At 42.3% G+C, this 22,495-nt stretch overlaps 1 protein-coding gene across 1 annotated transcript in view; it reads right to left on the reverse strand.

Annotated features, from left to right (window-relative positions):
- Window positions 1-22,495, reverse strand: part of PAX3 (paired box 3) — a 96,243-nt gene that overhangs the window by 45,683 nt on the left and 28,065 nt on the right. The gene's annotated exons all lie outside the window — the stretch shown is intronic.

The raw sequence follows: 22,495 nt of genomic DNA on the forward strand, positions 1-22,495 counted from the left end.
GACGGGGATATGAATACATCACTGTTTAAAATCTTTTTTACCGCTACTTACTAGTGGTCATGCTTTATGTTAAACATGCTGCTTAGCATTGGAACTTTAAAAGCTAGAAATCATTTTAAAGATCATCAGACTGTACTTTACCTTACAGATTCAAAACAAAACAAGACTGAGTTTCAAACAGATGAAATGATACTTCTATCATCACCTGGCCTGTTAGTGGCAGAGTTAAATCTCAAACTTACATCTTTGAATTCTAAATTTTGGTTCTTTCCTTTTTATCACAGTGTCAACGCATAATTTTCTGTGGCTCTGTGGCTGAATTGACTTCTATATTCTAGTCAGCTCTGGTAGCTAAAGTCCCCCTCCCAGAACCACTGAATCTGAAGATGAATCAGGGGCGCCTGGCTGGCAATTCTTGATCTTGAGGTTGTGAGTTCAAGCCCCACGTTGAGTGTAGAGCTTATTTGAAACAAACAAACAAACAAACACTTTTAAATAAATATGAACAAAATGAGATGGACTTTAGACTCAAATTGGGCCTTGGGGGGAAAAAAAGTAAACATTTAGCCTCTCAACCATTCCATGTACATCTAACCATTAAATGATGCTGTTTTTGTTCCTCTTTATTATATCTTTTTAACAATTCTGTGAGTTAGACAGTATTATCCTTTTTAAAAAAATAAAGTTGACACTCGGAGTGTTTAAAAGGATTTGCCCAAAGTCTCAATAAGCCAGCTAGGCATTAGCCAAATAAGTGTTGAGAAGATAATCATCAGGCCTTCTCTCTTAAAATGCATGCAAATAATTTCTATCATCTTACTACCATTAGCAAATTTCTTTGCTCAAGTAACATATATATTCAAATATAGATGACTAATAACCATTTTTATAAGAAGTAATGATTAGTGTATTTCTGAGTAAATCCGCTTTAAAATGTAGAAACCTATTAATTTTTTTAAATTTTTTAATGTTTATGTATTTTTGAAAGAGACAGAGAGAGCGTAAGCCAGGAAGGGGCAGAGAATGAGGGAGACACAGAATCCGAAGCAGGCTCCAGGCTCTGAGCTGTCAGCACAGAGCCAGACGCAGGGCTCAAACCTATGAACCGTGAGATCATGACCTGAGCCAAAGTCAGATGCTTAACCAGCTGAGCCACCCAGGCATCCTGAACACTAATAATTAACACGAAGTTGAACACATATGCAAAAATCTGCTAAGGGTTCACTGTATGGAACTATTTTCACTGGACTGGAACAAACATACTTTTCCAGAATCCCATGAGCTTGCCAAAAGGGACCAAGGACTGGTCCTATCTTGATTTTCCCACCCTTAAACTAACTGAACCTAGCGTGCCCTTTCTGCCCATCTTAACGTGATGTCCTCATAGGTCCCCAAACTTCCCAGGAACCCCCCACCCATCAATACCCCTCCTTTCTCTGGACTGCAAGAGCACTTCATAATTTCCATACATTCAGCACTTGTGCTTCTTAACTGAACTATTGACTAAACTTTGAGGTCAGCTCTTTTGCAACCATACATTTCTCTGACCACTTCCTTGAATTACTATAAATTTAGTTGTGCGTCCCAATGGTGCTTTTTCATTTAATGGGTCAAACAGTCAGAGGTCAGCAGAGCAACTAGTAAGTCCATACAGACAAATCTAATGAATGCAAACACCACCGAGAGCAGGTTTTGAGGGATCTTGGTTCTGTGCTTGCCAGATGAGTAGTTTTGCAAGCAAAAACTTAGAGGCCATTCTAAGAGCACTGGCTTTGTGTGTCAAAGTTCAATGGTTATTTTGACTGCCATGATGCTGAAGAATTTGCAAAAGAGAAGCTGACTGATGGTGTCACGGCTCCGTCACAAAATAAGGAAAGAATATTGAAAGAAGCACAGAGACCCCATTCTACCTCAATCTTTCATAGAACTCCAGTTAATTTGGAAGGCATCCACAGGCCATAGGTAAAGAGACTTTCTCTTGGTTTCGGTTATTACCAATGAGAAAAAAAATACGGCAAAGTGCTCAGTAAACTGTAACGGTCGCATAACATGCATGTTTTTCTCATCACCATCACCGCCATATTGTCACTATTATTGTAGGAGATGATGCAGCACCAATTATACAAAATGTATTAGCCAATGTCAAATTAAAATGGCATTACATTAAGGCTTTCACTTTCTCTGGAAAAGAAAAAGATGAGTGTATAAGAGGTTCTTCTTTGATCAGCTAAAGACACGTGCCCCTCTTTTTCCCAAACTTCTCAAATTTCTTTGAATACAGGAGGACACCAACAGCGTCTACGTGCTTCTTTCCCAGAGAAGATCTTTCCCTTTCACAATTTCTTCTTCAGCTGTAGGCCTTATGGAAGATTAACCCTCAACTTCCAGGATCCTACTTATCTTTCAACAAAGACGTTCTTCTTCCCTTCCAAAAAGGTTTGAGTAAGTCCCACCCTGAAAATATAGAGCCAGAAGCAGATCGATGTTTTGTGGAGCCTGAAGTTTCTACAATTTGGTGGCTGGGAATGCTGCTTTTAAACAAAGAACAGGGGCACCTGGGTGGCTCAGTCGGTTAAGCGTCCAACTCTTGATTTCAGCTCAGGTCATGATCTCAGGGTTGTGAAACTGAGCCCTGCATTGGGCTCCACATTGGGTGGGGAGCCTGCTTAAAATTCTCTCTCTCTCCCCCCACCCTCCCTCTGCCCCTCCCCCACTCGCTTGTGCGTGTGCACACTCTTTCTCAAAAATAAATAAATAACAAATACATAAATATTTTTAAATGACATAAAACTAGCTTAATTTTGCATGTTTTACAAAATTACATGACCATGGGACACACTGTTGAGGCCTTTGCAGGAATTTGAAAGGCATCCTTATCAGTGAAGGTTCTGAAGTTGGCTTTGTTGTAAACCCACTACCACTCATGAATTGCTGCTAAAGCCAGAAAGCCCCTAAATGCAATGCACAAGAGAAAGATGCTTGCCTTCTACATCCACACGTCCCTCCACGAAAGGTCTAAACACCCATCAACAGCGGCAATGACAACCCATCCTACCACAAGTAGCAGGGACAGACAAGTCAACCAGTAGTCATAATTATAAGCTACCTAGAATCTTTCACAGGGGCATGGCGTTTCTTGCCCAATTCTGCTGAAATCAACTCTTGGACGTAGCCACTTCCACAGCCTGTGAGTAAAGCTTATCCTATAAACTATAACAGTGGAGGCATGCCCTTCACAGATCGTTCAGAGAACCTCATGATAAATATGGGAAGCCATTTTGCTTTGTCTTCTAACCTTCAGGAAGTATCCTGGAACCTGGAACATATCCTAGGTAGGGATCTCATGAGCCTGGTGACACCCTCGCGAAATCACTGCCACGAGTGTGGTGCCTTCCACGTGCATGTTGCTTATACCCATTAGGGCCTCAAACGGAATGCAATTGAAATGTTTGGGGAAAGTCTACTTTAAGATGTTTTCTGCAATAAATACGTATGACTTTTATAATAATGGAAACAGTTCCAGTGTTGAGAAGTACCCTCAAAAAAGCCTGGGTCTTCTTATGAGAAGTTGCAAAGAATCCCAACAAGCAGGCTCTGAGCCGTCAGCGCAGAGCCCCACGCGGGGCTCAAACCCACAAACCATGAGCAGAAGTCGGACGCTTAACCAACTGAGCCACCCAGGCTCCCCTGCATTTCTTCTTTACTTGCATCTGAAGATGTGGCTTTATTCTCATCTGAGATTTCTTAAATCCTGAATAGGGTATAGGATGTCACATAGCTTTACCCCAAATGACTCACTGGGGACTAGATTCCTTTACATTTCCTCGCACTTGTAAATACATCAGACACTACTTTCCGCTTATCTCAGAGCAATTCTACCGCATCACGTGAGAAAGATTTATTACATATGAAATTTTGAGCCAACCTTGCTAAGACTCCACAAAATTAAAAATGTACATTTGCACCTATGGACCATCTACCCTATCACTTCAATGGTCTTCTAGAAGTGTTCCATTTGGATAGCCAATTTGGGGTGAGTAAGACTGTCAACCCCCCTCGCCACCCCCCACCCCTCCCACTGTCACGTGCTTTGCTGCATAACCAGAAGATGCCAACAGAAAGAACCCTAAGCATGAGAATCACCACAAACAAAGATGTGGCGCTAGGAAATAACATAATTTCTTCCAAATTAAAGACGTGAAGGTCTACACCAGGGAGCAGCCAAACACAAACCACTGTCGATATCTGCATGTCCTGTGATCCAAGGATGGTTTTTACACTCTTAAATGGTTGGGGGGAAAATCCAAAGGAAGCAGAACATCAAGAGCAACTGGGTGGCTCAGTCCGTTAAGTGTCTGACTTCAGCTCAGGTCATGATCTTGCAGTTCGTGAGTTCGAATCCCGCATCAGGCTCTGTGCTGACAGCTCAGAGCCTGGAGCCTGCTTCGGATTCTGTGTCTCCCTCTCTCTCTCTCTGCCCCTCCCCTGCTTGCTCTCTCTCTCTCAAAAATAAATAAAAACATTTAAAAATTGTTAAGAATAACATCAGCACAGAAAGACTAAAGGAAATCTTCGCGTCTATAAATACAGATTATTAGGACATAGCCACACGCTTATGTATTTTTTGTGATCACGTGTACAAAGGCAAGCTGACAGAGACCAATCGTCTGCAAAACCAAAAATACTCACTCTATAGCCCTTTGCAAGAAAAAAAAATGGCCTGGCCTATACAACAACCAACATTTTATGGGGACTCAATTTGCACCAGGTACCATGTCAAGCACCTTTACTTGCTTTCATTCATCTAAAGCAAATGAACACTATGATCATCCCTTGTTTTGCAGATGAAATGCTGAGGCACAGAAACAGTCAGGTAGCTAGTATGGCGTGGAGGGGGGGGGGGGTCTGATGTAATGTATACGGAGATTCATGTTTATTGATTCTGGGCCAAGCTTCATCCCCAAAGCCCATCATCACTACCACCATCCGAGGGCATGCAAAATACAGAGCCAAAACTCTCACTTTTCCCTAGCATGTCTCAAGTCCCAATCCTCCTGTGGTGTGTAGGAGGGGATGCCTGGCCCCATCTCCTGCTGCTGTCATTCCCTCGTGTCCAGGCATGAATGAAGCCAGAATTGTGGGGGACTTTTTCCCACAAGAATCCAGGTCCCTGTGTTGTTACTCAACCTCATACAGCCGGTGCCACATGTAATTCATGGGCTAATTACACCCAAGAACCACGCTATTGCTCAGCTCACAAGAAGAGAGAGAATGAGGAAACTCTTCTGATTGGACAACAGTTTCCCAGGGGATGTGAGTCTTGCTGTTGTGGTTACTTAAGTTTCATGTTGACGCTTGCTTTGACTTCGGACTCTTGGATTATCTTGGATATCTTGGATTATCTTGGATATCTTCGGACTCTTGGATATCTTGGATCTCTATGTTATACACTCGATGACCTCTGCCATGAACTGCTGGTTACACCCACAGAAATGGTAGAAACGCAGTTGTCCCCTCACTCCCTAATCCTATGCCCCTGATGCCCCATACACCACTCTCACCCTGTTTATCCAAATTGCCACCACCGGGGCAGCAAATTTACCAATCCGCTAAACAAGGAAGCTAGAAGCAGCACAGAAGAGAGACATATTCTATTCCCAGGATCCTGTTCTCAACCCAGATGGTCTGTTGGGCACGTTGCCTCAACTGTATCGCTCTCACATTCCCCATTTGTAAAGGAGTAATAACAAGCCAGAGGTGATTATGAGGAACCAATTTACAGGGGTATGAATAGTCTCTGAAAAATGCAGAGTACTAGAGAAAGGCAAACTAAAGGTAAGCCACGGTGTTGAAGTATAAAATGTATATCCTGGTTTGACATTAGTGTGCTAACTTTCTCGAACACTGAAGACACGTTGGGGTGTGATTCAAGGATTCAACACTTCATGCTAAGGAAGACTCCGGATGTCGATACCAATCAATCGAGATGGTGCACCACCAGAAACGGCAATAAAACAAGTTGTCAAAGATAAATACATTGAGACACATGCTCTCTTTCCCAGGGAGGAAAAAAAAAAAAGGTCAAAGTTTTTAATAACTTCGTCACAACATTTTTCTCTAATTTTACATTCATTTATTCACAAGACAGTTGGGCTCCCAATCCCAGTATGTGTTCGGTAGATACATTCTTTGCCAGGGGATGGGAGGGGGTGGCCGTCACAGTCTTGTCCCACCCTTACACTTAGATTGGGTTTGTTGGATCCAAGTATGCTGGTCTGTTATGACATGCTTCCTCCTACAATAAGAACCATCGATGCTTTAAACATACAAGGTTACCCTGGAGGTCTGAAATTCAAGGACTCTTCCATGTCCAGAAAGACCTTTGGAAATCTAGGTTTCCCAGAGTCTCTGGGTATTATTTTACCACAAAGGCACCTCTGAGACCCACCTCTGGGTCTGCCCCTCCACTGATGGAGACACCAATGCCATGATTACTTAGGATGCAAGAGAGTATCGTGGCTGGCTGAGAACGCCCAAAGACCTCTTCGAGATCTTCTTTTCATAGTATTTTCCTATCGCTCTAGGGCATGAGGATATCAAACACCTCAGTTAATGTCAAAACGCATGTATCACAGTGTCCTATGCTTAAGGCTTACAATTAAACGTTCTATTCTCAATTCGGTTGAGCACGTTGCGATATCAATAGAAATGGAGGTTTTGCCTGGTTCAATAGCCAAACACATTTACAGATTTCACCGGAGAAAGAGGGAATGTATATAGTCTTCAAAACCGTGAGCCATGGGATCTGATTTTAATACTGAGAATGAGTCAGGCGTATGGTAGGAAATGCCTGCCCTGCCTAAATGTGGTCAAAGTCTCAAGGAGATGGAGAAAGGGGTATCCTTCTTGCTGGAGCGTCCTCACTGGGTGATAAAATCTTAGCATCACTATTACATGGGAATATTGTGCAAATCATCTACCAACATCTGCATCAGAATCACCCGAGGTGTTTGAGGAAAATGATGATTATCTAAGCCCGACCCCTGTTCTGCAAAATCCAAATCACCTGAAATTGATCCTAGAAATAGTCTTTTAGCAAGGAACCCAGAAATTAAGTGTAATAATGACAACATTTGTCTGGCGTTTACCGCGTCAGTCAATGTTCTGAGCACCTTACATACACTAACTCAGGTTCTCTTATGTGTGACTGGTAGATTCCGGAAGTTGGCGTACCACTGGGCTAGGTTTTCGCCTAACGCGTGGAGAGTCAAATCCTAGATCTGTCATTTTTCTGCCACTATGGCCCTCAAAAGGCTACTTGATCTCCTCCAACCCCAAGGAACTCATGTGTAAAACAAGGGTGATCATTCCTAATTTGCATGGTGTTGTGATGATGGCCTTTCTTTTCTTTTTTTCCTTTTCTTGGGGGGGGGGGGGAGGATAGCATATCTGTTACACATTAAACTCAAAAGAGATGTGCTCCAAAACTCCTCCGTGAACTGACAGAGGCACACCCTTCCTACCACGAGAGCTCAGGTGCATTTGAGAAAACGTCCCTAACTGGGCAGTGATGATATATATGCCCAGTCATATTCCTTACCCACAGTTCAAGAGCCTCCTTGAAGATGAGCTATCACCTCCCTATGGCTTGTGCCAGGTCCTGTCATTGGAAGCATCAGAGCCCACGGACTCTTTCCTTCCTTCTGGGATTGGGGCTGTACCAGAACCAATCACATTCCAAGGGGGCAAAGTGGCCCGACAGGCACATCCTCTTCAGTGTTTTCACAGTTCCCATGAGGGACTTTTTCTGCGCACAGAAAACCATTCTTCCCTCCAACCAGCCACAAGGACTGTGCTCACCATCCCTGGAAGGTTCGCTGATCCCCGCCACCCCTCCCTCTCAGCCCGCTCCCCCCTCTCCTCCCCCATCCCTCCTTGATCCCTGGGCTCACACCGAGGAAGGCACTTCCTGATCCCTCCTGCTCCCTCTCTCCACTCCCACTGAGACAATCCCCCAGGCACAAAGACCCCCTAACCTCCTCCAGGCTCAGCCCAGGAGACTCGGAAACTGCTCTTTGATTTCTCTACTGCAAGGAATTAACTTTTCTTCCCTAGTAGCCTGGAAGTCTCAATTTCTCATAAATACAAAAACAAAATACTGTATCTAACAGCGATGTTGAAACGGACAGTCTTTCACATTTCCTTTTCCTGAAACTCAGGACGTGAGTGCCAATAGGGTACTTTTAATGCGATGCTCCCAGGACACAACTTGTGTTGGGGAAAGTAACCTGACTCCATCCCAGAAAGCCGGCATTGAATTTGATGAACTGGCTCTCCATTTTGAAATTTTACACTGTCCCTAGACTGACTCTCCCTCAAAGCACAGATGCGGCCACCGGACCCTAAACTCTAAAGCTCAAACTGCAGCACGGAAGTGACTCCTGGAGCTGTGAGATAACTTGTTTAATAAGGCAAGTTGGAGACAGTGAAATACAACTAGCAATAGTTACAACATGTTGTATAACCCGCTAGTAAAATCTGGAAAATATTCACAGAATGAGCACACAACAGGGGCAACAGTCCACAGGCCATTTTTTTGGGTGAGGAAAAACAGTACTAAATGGGGGGCGGGGGGAGCAGGTTCCACATAGATACACACTTTAAACTGTCTACACTTCGTTTAAATGTCTCCGGGTGCCTTCTCCCAACAGGGACCCAATCAATATTTCTTCAATAAATGGCTCCGCATGTTCAGACCTTCAGAATTTCTAACTCTTCACCCTTTTTGTCTGCCTATTGGAATTTTGCACATCATCGTAATTCAAGATGGATTTTGTTTTCCTTCGCTTTTAACTCATGCAGCCAAACATAAAGGGCCAATTAATACTACACTTTCATGTTTTGGGCACTCATACAAGCCTAGGACAATTATTTTTCTGCCCCAACAGCTACCAGAGAAGTTAAAACCTGCATCACCAGTGAACTTTTAAATAATTCTTTGAGGCTTTATCACACTCGTTCCGGAGACTCCTGTTGCCTGTGATCTCCACGAAGCAACTCACTGCCTATTTTCCAGACATTGTTGCAAAGTCACTCGTGATTCTGTGTAGGAAAGGTCACCAAATGAACTACCTGCTCATTGGTCTGTTTAGAAGGCCCAGGGGCATGCATGCCCGTGGCCACCGATCCCAAAGTCCCACTGGGATATTTTTCCAGGAAACAATGAGGAGTCCTGGGGACTCTGGGGCCCTTGGCATCTGAGAGCCCCGCGGAGCCCAGGGCCTCCGGGGCTGGAAGGCTCCCGGCCGCGCAGGGACCTTGCGCTTTGGGGCTTTGGGGCCCGCGGGGGTCGCCTGCGCCGCCTGGCCGTGGTGGCGCCCCCCTCGAGGCGTTCCCACACCGGAGGGCTGTGGGAACCCAGGCGGGGACAGAACCGCAGACCCTTCTGGGGGAAAGGGGAGAAAAAAAAGGACCGCTTCAAGGAAGAGGAATATTCGAGAGACGTCCTTCCATCCTAAAACCCACTTGGTTTTCTGGAACGCTCTGGGGCACATTTGTATTTTATGTTAAATCAAATGAGGACTAATTCACATCGTCACCATCCTTTTATTGTTTGTTTTTGGAGGAAGAGGGGTGGAAGGAACAGTGTATTTATGTGCCCCTATCTATAATTTTAGAAGAGATGCTCATGCATCTAAGCCTCTAGTATTTCATCCACAGAGTGGGCGTATGTCCCTCACGGCATTGTTTTGACGATTAAATTACGTATGTGAAGATTTATTTTCCTACACCTATTATTAGTATTATTACTCCATATGAATTATAAGTGAGAACAATTTTTATTCCATTAGTAAATAACCTTTAATAAACCTTATAGGGTAATTTTTTAAGAACTGAATATTTTGCCACAAATTTATTTAAATACAAAGCTTATATTCAGAGCCTGAAGGATGGCCCTCCCCCCCCCTCCTTTTCATTGACCTAGAGATAAACTTTGACCCCTTGTTTGATAACCACATTTTTCTGAAGATGCCTTGTTCCTTTCAAGAACAGCAGCTTGGCCCCAGAATCTGGAAACTGACATGCTTCAGTATACCTCTTTCCTCCCTTTTTGGCTTGACAGCAAGAACCTTTAACCTTTAGGCTTGATTCCTAAACCTTGTGTATTGTTTGCAGTGAGAGAATATTCGGGGGCAGACGGAGAATTTGCCTCATTCTAAATTTCATTGGGTTGCTGACTATATCTTTCTAAAGTGTGGATCTGAAATTCGGTTCTTAAAAAAAAAAAGTATCTTACTGGCAATGCTGAGATTTTTTTTTCTTTTCTTTTCTTTTCCCTAAGTCTTATTCTCTTGGGACAAATCATGGCACTGATTTAACACACACTATAAAAATCTCAACCCCTGAGGCATAAGTGAGCCGCTAAGCTGACCTCGACAAGAAAACTGGAATGAGGAAACTTTTTCCCCGCAGATTGGAAGTCCCATGGCTTCCTCAAAAGAAAAAAAAAAAAATTAAAATGTAAAATTTTCCTAAACCAAATGTATTCTATATTTTACCTTATCTACAGCAGCTGAGAACCACTTTCCAAGAATGATTTGTTGGAAAGCAAAAACCTGCTCTTACTGCTTCTAAACGAACACACACATACTTGTAAGCAACCAACACAATTCATCCAACAAAACATCATTGTTGAATAAACCCATTCCCCACTTCCGGCTGCATTCTGAAGTGCAAATTCCTAATGTCTGGAATCCTATTACATTAAAGACAGGAATCACATTGCTTCTGCCTGTTTTATCTTAGATCAAAAGGTAAAACCAAAAGATTGTACAAAGCAAAGAAGAACTTTGCAGGTAATACATGATATATCGAATATAAAGACTAGGCATGGCATTCTACCAATCAACATCTATTAAGAACATCAAAATAAAAGGGATTTATAACTCCGAGTCCAAACAGAGAAATGACACTGGGAAATAACACTGTGTTTAGAGAAAGAAAATGCAAGTGCCCATATTGTTTAAATAGTTCCAAACCAGAGCTGGTGCCACAGAATTCAACACTTTTGCCTTTTTCCTTTTTGTTTTAATGGGGGGGGGGGGGGGGGGCGGGGAGGGAAGACAGGGAATCTCATAGCTTGTGCCTTCGAATCAGAAGTTTATCAGTGGCCTTGGATCAGTCACTTAACTTCTCTGAGCCTTGCTTTCTTCATCTCTGCGGTGGGCAACAAAATGCCTTTTTACAGCCCATCACAACACTGAAATGGCTAATAAAAACTACAGGTAAGGGTGCCTGGGTGGCTCAGTCGGTTAAGCGTCCGACTTCGGCTCAGGTCACGATCTCACGGTCCATGAGTTTGAGCCCCACATGGGGCTCTGTGCCGACAGCTCAGAACCTGGAGCCTGTTTCGGATTCTGTGTCTCCCTGTCTCTCTCTGCCCCTCCCCCACTCACGCTTTGTCTCTGTCTCTCAAAAATAAATAAATGTTAAAAAAAAAATTTTTTTTTAAAAACTACATGTAAAGGAACTATAGCCAAATGACACATTATAATTATCATGGCTGGATTGTGACAGTTTTACTGAGCTAGATTTCTATTTTTTTTCTTTAACTCAGAAATGCAATAACTACTTTTCATTTACAGGTGGCTATATTTCAACACCATATGGTCTTAGCTGAGGAACAAAACTAGAAGTATTTCTGGCAACATAAAATTTAAGAGTAATGCTTAGAATCACTAAAGAATCACCTAGACTTTGCATAAATCACGGAAATGAACTCAAGTAGCCACAAACGTGGAGCACCGAATCCTTCAGTGCAGCACAGTCTCAAGGCGAAATTCCTGAAGCTACTTAACTGATTAACCTTGGATATTCATTTCAACGTACGGTTTTTACGGAGTAACCTGAATTCAGCGGACTTATCTGGTCCAAAGTTTCCAAAATCAGGCCGACACACTGAACTATTCTGGCAGACCTGGAGTGCCCATGACAAGCTGCCAAGTTGCCCAGGATGATCGGTTTTAGCAACCTCCCTAGAAAATCCAGGAGTTTGACAGCCATCTCTGCCAATCTGAGAGCCACATGTTGGATCCTTGATTACGTTTGAGATTCACGTGTTGAATCATTGGTTAAGTGTTCACTGTGAATTCTGCTCTACATGTTAGAAAGTGGGGAGGAAAAAAAACCATGTTAAATACCTGGCATATGTGTCAATTTCTATAAAACATTAGGACAGAGCATTCAAAGTTCACTGGAATTTGGCAAAGAAATTCTAGACTCGGAGGAAAGGATACCAAGATTATAACCTCTCTCATTATTCCTTTCTGAAGCAGAGCAGGGGTGGTTTTCTTTCTTCACTCAAAACAAGAAAGAAAAAAAGGGGGTGCCTGGGTGGCTCAGTCAGTTAAGCGGCCGACTTTGGCTCAGGTCATGATCTCACAACCGTGGGTTCGAGCCCCGCATCGGGCTCTGTGCTGACAGCTCAGAGCCTGGAGCCTGCCTGGGATACTGTGTCTCCCTCTCTCTCTCTGCCCCTCCCCTGCTCACACACTCTCTCTCTCTGTCTCGCAAAAAATGAATAAACGTTAAAAAAAAAAAAAGAAAAAAAAAAAGCAAAGCCTCCTGCCACCTACTCCCCTCCCTGAGTTTCTGATATCTTAGCATTTAACTCATGGGCTAGACCATTGACCTGGAAACCCTATAATATTGCACATTTACAAATGTTTTTGAAAGGACCCAAAGACTTCAAACCATATACATTTAATAAATGATAAAAAAAAAAAAAGCCACGGGTAGATTGACCTGGTCTTCATGAACATACATCAAATACCTTCCTTGTTCTCCGAGATCGATTTTAAATGTTGCATGACAAATGCAGGAAGCAGGTGAAACGCATGGTGATTCAAAGTTCATCTCTGGGATAGACATGACTTTCCTCAACCTCTCTGACTTACAGCCAAACATTTCACTAAAATCAAGCACTTACACAGAGGAAGAATTGGTAATAGAACGACATCCCCCATTTGGTAGATAACGTTATTAATTTTACATGGAATAGAAACAGATTCATTTTATTATCACCCTCTGATTGCTAAAATGTTTAAAGACCAAAACAAAATAGCTTTCAATAAATGAATTCTTCCCAGCAGAAATTGTTAGTAGATACAGACAAATGTATATGGAAAAGCAACAAAATGGATACAAACAATTTTGAAAAGGAAGAAAGGTTGAAGGAATCACATTAGTGGATCTTAAGAATTACGACAAAACTATAGTGGTCAAGACATTGTGGGATTAGGAAAAGGAAAGGCACATAAATCAATGGAACAGAATAAAGTACAGAAAGAGACCTATACAAATATGGCCAGTTGATTTTGACAACAAAGCAAATGCAATTTGGTGAAGAAAGGGCAGTCTTTTCAACAAACGGTGTGGCAACAATTGGACAAATGAAAAAAATAAACAAACAAACCTTGCCCTACACATAAAACCACAAGCAAGAATTGACTAAAAATGGATTACAGACCTAAACGTAAAATCTGTATTTAATACGAGAAAATCTTCATGACCAGAGGCTAGGCAAAAAGTTCTTAGATGTGACGCTAAAAAGCACAACCATAAAATTAAAAATTGACAAACTGAACTACATTGAAAGCAAAACTTTTGTGCTGCAAAAGACACTTGGAAGAATTCGAAACAAACAAACAAACAAACAAAAACCAAGCTAGAGACAGAGAGAAAACATTAGCAAATCATATATTTGACAAAGGACTTGTATCCAGAATATATAAAGAACTCTCAGAACTTAACAATGAGAAAACAAAATAGCAATTTAGAAATGAGCAAAAGAGTTGAATAGACACTCACCAAAGAGGACATATGGGTGGCAAAAAAAGCGTATGAAAAGATGTTCTATATCATTAGCCATTAGGAAAATGTGAATTAAAACCATGATTAGGTTTCACTGCACATCTGTTAGAATAGCTAAAATTTAAAAAAGAAAAAAATACTGATAATACAAAGGCCTGGCACAGATATAGAGCACCTAGAATGTTCATGTGTTGTGGGGCGCCTGGGTGGCTCAGTCGGTTGAGCATCCGACTTCGGCTCAGGTCATGATCTCGTGGTTGGTGAATTCGAGCCCCGTGTCGGGACTGTGCTGACAGCTCAGCGCCTGAAGCCTGCTTCGGATTCTGTGTCTCCCTCTCTCTCTGTTCCTCCCCCGCTCACACTCTGTCTCTCTCTCTCTCTCTCAAAAATAAAGATTAAAAATTAAAAAAAAAAAAAAAGAATGTTCACATGTTGCTGGCAGACCGATATAGCTACTGTGGAAAACAGTTGGGCACTTTCTTACAAAGTTAGAAAGTTAAACATACACTTAACATGTGACCTGACAATTCCACAACCTGGGGCAAAGATAAATGAAACTTGTGTTCACACGATATCTTTACACAAATGTTTATAGCAATTCTATTCACAATGAACAAAAACTGGAAGTAACTGAAATGTTCAACAGGTGAATGGATAAACAAACTATGACACATCCATTCAATTGAATATTATTCAGCAATAAAAAGGAATCAAATGTTGACACATGCAATGACTTCAGGGAATCTCAAAATAATTATACTAAGTGAAAAAAGCCAATCTTAAAAAGCTACATATTATATGGTTCGATTTATAGGCTATTCTTTTTTATTTTTTTTAATTTGAGAGAGACAGCAGGTGCACATACAAGCAGGAGGAGCGGTGGAGGGAGAGGGAAAGGGAGGGAGAGAAAATCCCAAGCAGGCTCCTCATTCAGTGCAGAGCCCAATGCAGGGCTCGATCCCACAATCCTGGCATCATGACGTGAGCCAAAATCAGGAGTCCAATGTTCAACTGACTGTGTCACCCAGGCAGCCCAATTTATAGGATATTATTTTTTTTAATGTTTATTTATTTTTGAGAGAGAGAGAGACAGAGCATGAACAGGGGAGGGGCAGAGAGAGAGGGAGACACAGAATCGGAAACAGGCTCCAGGCTCTGAGCGGTCAGCACAGAGCCCGACGCGGGGCTCGAACTCACGGACCGTGAGATCGTGACCTGAGCTGAAGTCGGATGCTTAACCGACCGAGCTACCCAGGCGCCCCTAGGATATTCTTAAAAGAACAAAACGACACTGATGGACAACAGATCAGTGGTTTCCAGGAGTTAGGGGTGGGAGGAGGGTATGATTTGAATGGGACAGCAGAGAGAGTTTTGGGGTGACAGAACTATTCCCTGTCCTGATTGTGAGGCAGTTACATGAATTTATATATGTGTTAAAATTCCAAAAAAGAACAAGCACACATGTTCATAGCTGCACCATCCATAAGAGTCAAAAGGTGGAAACAGTCCAAATGTCCACCAATGGAAGAATGGGTAAACAAATTGTGGTATGTGCACACAATGGAGTATTATTCAGCCATAAAGAAGAATGAGGTACTGATATATACTACAACATGGACAAACCTTTAAAACATTATGCTAAATGAAAAAAGCCAACCACACATCATATACCCTATGATTCCATTTATATAAAATATCCTATGATTCCATTTATATAAAATAAAAACTATCCCAGAAGAGTTAAGGACATTGAGACAGAACACAGATTAGTGGTTACTAGGGATTAGGGAGCATTTCCTTAAAGGTGCAGGCTTTCCTTTTGGGGTGATGGAAATGTTTTAGACGTAGACAGATCTGATGGTTGCACTACATCACGGACGTACTAAACGCCACCGAATTGTTCCGTGTTTTTTTTGAAATTCACAAATACAAGAAATTCAAGAAAGTCTATTTGGGACAATTTTGTAACAATAAATTTAAAGTAAAAAAAAAAAAAAGAGAAAATTATAAAAATGCAATGAGTTGATAACTCCAGGCTCCAATTACCTCCTTGAACAGAGCATAAAAGTAAAGATGTTACATTCTAGAAGACTTCCCGTTTGTGTCCATTAGGCTCTGGTCTTCCTGAAACTGCTCCTGCAAGACGGTCACTCACAGGAGGAGAATGTTGTGTCCAATTAAAAAAAAAAAAAAGCCTCAGCTGTCTGAAAGTCATTTTCTTTTCAAACACTTCCTTAATGACCATGTTAAACTGACCTACCTATGGGGACAACATAGATGGACCTTGAAGACATTATCCTGAGTGAACTAAGTCAGACAAAGACAAATACTTGATGATCTCACTTTTACCTTGGATCTAAAAAAGTCAAATTCATAGAAACAGAGACCAAATGGTGGTTCCTAGGGGCTGGAGGATGAGGGAAGGGACGAGAAATAGTGACTACGAGACGTGACGCAGGTGTTAGCTCAGCTACGGTGGTAATCATTTTGCAATACATAAATGTGTATCAAACCATCATGGTAGATACTTAAAACTCACACAGTGTTATCTGTCAATTATATCTTAATAAAGCTGGGGTGGGGGGGAAGCAACCCACTTAGCCTTTGGAAAATGTGGCTGTGTTTAGAGCATACTGCCTGTTAATTTTTAACAGAAGAGAGATGAAAAGGGGGAAGTTTATTTTGCTTTTTTTTTTTTAATATATATTTATTTTTGAGAGTGAGAGAGACAGAGCATGAGCAGGGGAGGGGAAGAGAGAGAGGGAGACACAGAATCTAAAGCACATTCCAGGCTCTGAGCGGTCGGCACAGAGCCCGACGCGAGACTCGAGCTCACTGACAGCGAGATCACGACCGGAGCTGAAGTTGGACGCTTAACCGATTGAGCCACCCAGACGCCCCTTATTTTGCCATTTAAGACTGAGGAATTCTGGTGACAGGACCCCTTTTTGTGTTCAGCTGCTTGCCAATTCCCACCTACACTGTGTTTTGGCCGCTCCGTGTCTTTGCCCATGCTGTTCCCTCTGCCTTTAATACCTTTCCTCTTCAGTGCTTTTTGCTCTGGCCAACTCCTAGTCATCTTCTAAAACTCAGCTCTGAGATCTTGTCCAGGAAGCATCCCTGAGGCTGGGGATGGCCAAACAATTTCCCCCTGCATTCCCACAGTGCCCTGGGCTTTACAAGCCCTTCAACGAGTGATTGGCAGTGATCTGCTCACGTGACCATCTTTCCCCCAGGCGATAGGCTTCTCAAGAGGAGAGGGCATATTTTGCTCATCATTATTCTTTCCAGTACCTACTGTAGAGTAGACATTCAATAAGTGTGGTTGGTTTGTGTGGATTGTTGTATGTTTCTCATAAAACAATCTGAATTGGTGTCTGAATAAGTTCTAGTCTCTCCTCATTCACACAGGTTGTTACTCTTGCTTTGTGATCAATTCTGATTCTCCAGGTTCTATATTTTCCCAGTGGTTCTAAGTTAGTTTCGTGTGGACTTCTAATATCTGGAACAAGGTTTTTCTGCTCTTTCAGAATACCAGAAGTTGGGACATTTGGCAAGCCAGACTTCAAACAATTCCAGAACAGGATGATGGTTTTGACTTCTTTAGCTCACATACACATGCATAGAATCTGACAGCACAGCTAGAATTCTCAGTTAATGCCTGTGAATGAATCAAACTCAATCAACAAATCAGTAAAGTAAGCCATCTCCTACCTCCTGCCATCACCTGGCTCCCCGTGCCTACAGAGGGTTTCTCTCCAAGGGTTTAAAGGCAGGACAAACACAACAGTTCCGGAAGTATCCAGTAGCTAACCTAGGTTTTGAAGGACTCTCTTTTTTTTTCTTCTTAAAATTTTATTTTTTAGAGAGAGAGCACGTGCACAAGTGGGGGGAGGGGGTGGAGGAGAGAGAGAGAGAGGGAGAGAGAGTCTCAAGCAGGCTCCATGCTCAGTGCAGAGCCCGACGTAGGGCTCGATCCCATGACCCTGGGATCATGACCTGAGCCAAAATCAAGAATCAGACACTCAATCGACTGAGCCACCCAGACGCCTCTTCGAAAGATTCTCTTTTTTAAATAGATTTACAAACACAGGAAACAACAGGTGTTGGCAAGGATGCAGAGAAAGGGAAACCCTCTTACACTATTGGTGGGAATGCAAACTGGTGCAGCCACCCTGGAAAACAGTATGGAGGGTCCTCAGAAAGTTAAAAACAGAGCTACCCTATTATCCAGCAATTGCACTACGAGGTATTTATCCAAAGCATACCAAAATTACTGATTTAAAGGGATACATGCACCCCGATGTTTATAGCAGCGTATCAAAAGTAGCCAAGTTTTGGAGAGAGCCCAAATATCCATTGACAGATGAATGGATAGAGGATATGCGGCATATATATACAATAGACTATTACTCGGCCATAAAAAAAAATGAAAGTTTGCCATTTGCCACAACAGGGATGGAACTAGAGAGTATTATGCTAAGTAAAATTAATCAGTCAGAGAAAGACAAATACCATGTGATTTCACTCATATGTGGAATTTAAGAAACAAAACAGATGAACATAAGGGGAAAAAAAAGAGAGAGAGAGATGAAACCAGAAAACAGACTCTTAACTACAGAGAACTGAGAGTTACTGGAGGAGAGGTGGGCAGGGGGACAGGTTAAATGAGTGGTGGGTCTTAAAGGAGAACACTTGTGATGAGCACCAGGTGTTGTGTGTAAGTGGTGGGTCACTAGGCGTTACACCTGAAACTAACGTTACTCTGTGTTAACTGCAGGGATTTTAAAAACTTAAAATAAAAAAATAAAATAGAATAGAATAAAATAAATAAAAATAAAAATAAAATAGATTTACAAATACAAAATCCTTAGAATGGGGAGAAAAATCACCATAAGTTAGGGGCTCCCTCTGGTGCGTCTCTGTCCAGGCGATTTGCTAGGAACGACTACACAGAAACAATTCGTGACTGCATCCTGACTTCCCCTCCCCACCTAGAACACCTTACAACACCCAGCAAACAGCCAACACGCTCAGGGGTTCAAGTAAGTTCCTGGGAATCCCGCCTCTGAGCCACACCCCACGAATAAGATGAACAAACATAAAGTCTGGTGCTTACTGCGGGGCACAAAGTGTCCCTGTGTACTCTCTCATATAATTTTCAGTCACGATTCTATATGGCAAGTACTATTAGTGGCCCCTTTTCATAAACCTACCAGCTGCAGAAGCACTTAAGTACACTCCCTGAAAACAGACCCACTCTTCAATACTCGCTCAATGCGGCTTGTCTCCCAGGAGCCACGACCCAGTTAAGCAGCGTGCCAGTTGGGATACAAGTTCTGGAGTCAGGCAAACCTGGACTCTGAGCCCAGAACCACCTCGACAAGATGCATTACCCAACCTCTCTAAACTTTCACATCCTTAGCTATCAGATAGGACGTCCATTCTCATTATTGCTTTGTTGTTATCTGTCTGGCCCCTAAAGGGCCAACTGTAAATTCAAGGATAAATTCTAATTGGGGGGAACCATTAACACCAATAGATCCCAAAGATCATCCAGATTCCAGGAATTCCCTATGTGCTTCTAGGATGCAGCTTTGGAATGACAGAACTAGGTTGGTAGCATCGTAAACCTGAGAAAGCATATGACATCGAACCTGTTTACAGCAGGAGCTGCAAGTGTAATTACTATAACCTTGCTCTGTAAGCTAGATTCAGCCCTTTCAATCTGAAATGCACCACGGGATAGGCGGAGCACATGAAATAATCTATCTGGACCTCCGAACCACAGTCTCACCCAAAGGGGCATGTGATTCTGATAGTTCAGGCCGGTGGGCAAATTTAAAATGGGAGGAAAACAGGATCATAAATTGCTCTTCACTGGTCCCCAGCCTTCACTCACTGAAACAGAAACTGGGGGTTCGTGTGGGAAAAGGAGTAAGAAAACAGAAGCTAGAAGGGTAAAAGTTGCTGGAAATCTGGAAATCACCCAGAAGTGGGGAGAGCATGGTGACAGCAAAGGCCCCCAGTTTTCCCACGAGAGCTGATTTTGATCTGAAAGGTACACCAGCATTTTCAGTATTCTAGGATCATGGACATTTCCTAATAGTTCCAGATACTATGATTTTTAATCACCCTGAAAAAGGACATCCAAAGGAGTCCTTTGATAAAAGAAACGCCCTCCTTCTAGAAGTAGAAAAGTTTCCGTGGTTACTACTGGTGAAATGTCCTAGCCCATTTATTCTACTTCTATTTTTGCCTATGTTTTTCCTTATTTTACAATTATTGTTTACTTAGGTTTTATTATTATTTGGGGTATTTGGAGGTACTTTCCTCCCAAGACACCTAAGGGAATTTACAAAATCACATAGTTGATTCCTGCTAGTTAAGCTGCTACTGTTCTGTTGACTGTTTCTGTGGTAGAAAACACCTCTTACCCCCTCAAATATTGTTCTGTCATAGCCTTAAACAGGACAAGGAGGGAGAATGTGTAGGTTGACTCTACTATATAGCTAAAGTCACTACTAGATTCAAAAATTAACCATATAATTTGTTTTTCTAGTTTTGTATACCGATCATCATTGGTGACCCCCCAAATCAGGGTTTTTTTTTTTAAAACAAGGAAAGTTTTCAAGCACCAGGGTATGATTGGTGCGTTAAAAGGCAGAGTGATGGAGTATTTACTTCAATAATGGACTTTTTACAAAGGCAGAAACTTTTATATTAATAGCTACATTCTGGAACAGTATGTCAAAAAGCTGCATAACAGATCCTTCAGATGTATTACTGTCCCTCCAAACAAAGTCCATTATGCACAAAACGCGACATCAAACGACAATGTGCAACAGCCCATGTTTCAAAAAATCCGAATAGCGTCCTCAGGGACCTCTTTACAAGCCAGCCTCTGTGTTTTGTAATTTAGAGACACCTTTGGTTCGACCTATCTGCAGACATTTATACAGGTGTTTGGGGTTTTCTCCCTCTCTTACCTATCCACCCCTGGGGAAGCCTTGAAATCTTTTTTTAAAATCAGTTTGCTCACACTTGCAAAGAAGTGCTCGGTTAATGTTTTTGGTCTTTCAAAATGACCCATAAAAAGTGGAATCCAAAATTATCCCCGCTCAACACACTGATAGAAACCGATCCAGCCTCCAATCAGACCCCCCAGCCCTGCCACCCCACCTCACCCCTCTAGGTGACGTCTACAAACCCCCAGCTCAGCTCGGCGGTTACCCAGGAAGGCTTTCCAGCCGCTTCCCCCCAAGGGTGTGTCAACAGCCAGCCACGATGGGGAAAGCTAAGACAGGAATCCCCCTTCGCTCCGAATCTCCTCTTCTCCACGGGGGCAGAGTGGAGTGTTAGCCAAATCCTTCACATTATTTAAGCACAGCTTTTGCTGGCTAATTTTTTTTTTTTTTTCCTAAAGAACTTTCCTAGATGGGTAAACATGTTTGTCTTTAAGGGTTGTTGAAGAAGAAATCCCGCATATTTCAGCCAGCTCCAGATGAATCGAGTTAAGTGACTCTCCAGCATGCTAATGTTTGAAAATCCCATATTTGTGCCATATTCGGACTTTTTACTAGGAACTCGACTTCAATGCAGCCCCCGCCCCCCCTCCAGCCTCCTCCTACCCCCTCCTCCTCCTTTATGTATATATGTTGCATAATTATGGAGCAGTGAGTATTTATCACCTTTTCTGGGCAGTAAGCAGAAAGAAATACAATACCATTACTTCCAGTTACTGCCTTTCCCAAGATAATTAGGTAACACAGCGGAGGGAGCCTCCGTAGGCCTAATGCTGTCCAAGTTAAGTGATTGACATGGCTCTGTCTGGCTGCTCTATTAACTGTTTCATTTTGTTGCTATTTGCAGTTTGCTTGGCTAATACTCCGAACAAATACAGACTGTTTCTTTAGCCCCTTTTTTCTCTTTGACCTTCTCCTGCCCATTTTCTTTGACTCACTTCAAACTGCCTTGAAAAGGCCTGTTGAATACACACAGTCCATCAGAGGCCCAGGTTCATCCCTACCCTTGCCCCGAATGCCTTACTTCAAAGATGGGCCGCATTCTTTAATTGCCCTTTGAATTAATATCAAAGGGTCACAATGCGAGTGCCAAAAGAGAAAGGGGCTTTAATGAAGCGAAGAGCTGCCATTCATTTGCAGATAAGCACGTTTTTATGCCTGAATGGTCACCGCAGCTAAAGGCTTGGGGAAGGGGAGGAAAAGACCTTAAGTAGTGATTAGTTCAAACAAACAAGAGTAAACAAATACAAAAAAAAAGTCTACAAACAGCGACAACATAAAATAAATAATAAGGCTAAATTCGTGAGCCGCACATCCCCTCCCAAACATCCGTTAAAAAAAAAAAAACAGCAAAAAAAAAAACCCCTGTATGTAGTTAGCAAATCCATTCACCATTTTTAATCCCATATTTCAACACTGAAATTCCAAGGGCGGGACTTAACAACAGGCCGGAGATAAAGTATTTTCGCTTTGTGCCATTGGTAACACCGAGGTAAAATGTTAAGACTTTAAAACGTAGGGGGGAAAACACGTACCCTTCGCAAAAAAAGAAAAAAAAAAAAGAAAAAAAAAAGTCCCAGTGCTCCGGACATAATTAC

The sequence above is a fragment of the Acinonyx jubatus genome, chromosome C1 (assembly GCF_027475565.1).
Source record: "Acinonyx jubatus isolate Ajub_Pintada_27869175 chromosome C1, VMU_Ajub_asm_v1.0, whole genome shotgun sequence".
In the NCBI taxonomy this organism is placed as follows: Eukaryota; Metazoa; Chordata; class Mammalia; order Carnivora; family Felidae; genus Acinonyx; species Acinonyx jubatus.